Genomic DNA, 1,703 nt, shown 5'->3' with positions numbered 1-1,703 from the left:
CCCCTCCTGCGGACAGGCAGACTGAGGGCCAGGCGCGCTGACGGAAAGACGCAGCGTCTGCGAACCGAGCCAGCATCTCATCGTACCGACTGCCGTCACCCCTGAAGGGCCTGGCACCTGGGCCCGGGACCCCTCGCCCTGCCCAGGCCTTCTCGCGCCCCCGGTTACCCGGGAGGCTGTTAAAGCGCAGATTCCGAACCAGCAGGGCTGGGAGGCGCCTGAGCCCACATTTTTGACCGTCCCCGGGCGATGCGGTGCTTCCCGCGGGGACCCTCTGACTGGCCAGGCTCCCGCTTCTGCTGTTCCCGGGGTGGCCGCCCCACAGGTGCACCGAGTGTGAGAGGCCACGGGTTCCGAACACTTAGCAGGAGGAGACGATGTAAAATCTCTGTGATAACTTTCTGTGTGAATCACATGTGGAGGTGACCATGCTGTGGCTGTACTGGGTGAAATAAAATGTGTTTGAGAATGTATTTCCCCGCATCTTTTTGCTACTGAGTCCCGGGGCAGGACAGCTGAGCGGGAGGCCGGCAGGCCCATGGGGGGGAGGGTCCACCCGGCGGGGGCACTAGGTGAGGTCTGGAGGCATCGCGGGAGGTCATGTCCAGGGCGCTGCTGCCCGAGGTGCCGCTAAGCATTCGAGACGCAGAAGACAGCCCCGAGCAGCCGGGAGGGACCCAGCCCCAGGGTCGTGCCCAGGTGGCAGAATGCTGCTCTGGGACCATCCCTGCTGGCACCTGAGCCCCAGGAGACCAGGGGTCGCCTGCCCGTGGCTCCCAGCCCAGGGCCTGGGATGGGGTGGGCACAGCGAGTGTCTGTCTCCACTGAGCCAGCCGGGCGGTGTGGGTCCTCCGTGCAGATCAGCACAGGCCCCAGCGGGGGCCACAGAGTCAGGCGCGAAGCAGCTCCGCCCTGGACAGGCCGGGGCAAGGCAGCCTCGTGTCTTGGCTGCAGCCCGGCCCAGCTGCTCGGGCACTACCGGGCGCAGGGCTGGGAACCGTCCCTCCCGAGGGCCTGCCTGGCCCCCACCCGGCCCTGCCCCGCCAGGCCCGCCCAGCCGGCCACCTTGCCAGCCAGTGACTTTATTTACCTCCTGTGGCGGCTCCGCAGGGCTGGCTCCGGCCCACCCGGCTGCCTCCCCTCATGGCCCAGCCCTGCGGAAGCCCAGGTTCGGTTTCTAAGGAACAGCCTTCTGGTGGGTGGGGAGGGGGAGGCCGGAACCAGGTGGGTCCCCCAGGGTGTGCGAGCGGACTCACGGCTCTTGTGTAGAAAACCCTTGCATCTTCCGAGGAAGCCTGGACCTGGGCCTGCTCCCTGCGCCGGCACTCCCTGGGGTGGGCCTCCTGCCCGAGTCTGGGTTTGACAGCCCTGCCTGCCCCACCTTCCCCCCCCGGGATAAAAAACAGGTTGATAGGCAGATTAGGAGTCCTCGAGCTTTTTTTAACGGTCCTGTACCGTAAAGTTATGATATGAATACGGTTTACCTACTTCTTTTATATTATCTTCATGATTTTAATTGACAATCTTATCAATAAGACCTGTTCAAATCAATTTAGTACAACCAAGGACATTGGGATGGCGGCTGGGCGGGGGAGGTATCAAAAAGGATTTCTTATCCACCGATAACGATCTAAAGCTCCCACCATAGTAAAGAACATAGCATGATGATGTTATTTTTGTTTCGGTTCGGCCCTAGTGGGATC

Source organism: Myotis lucifugus, unplaced genomic scaffold, assembly GCF_000147115.1.
Source record: "Myotis lucifugus unplaced genomic scaffold, Myoluc2.0 scaffold_1955, whole genome shotgun sequence".
NCBI lineage: Eukaryota > Metazoa > Chordata > Mammalia > Chiroptera > Vespertilionidae > Myotis > Myotis lucifugus.
The sequence above is the reverse complement of the archived record's forward strand: the minus strand, read 5'-3'. Positions refer to the sequence as shown.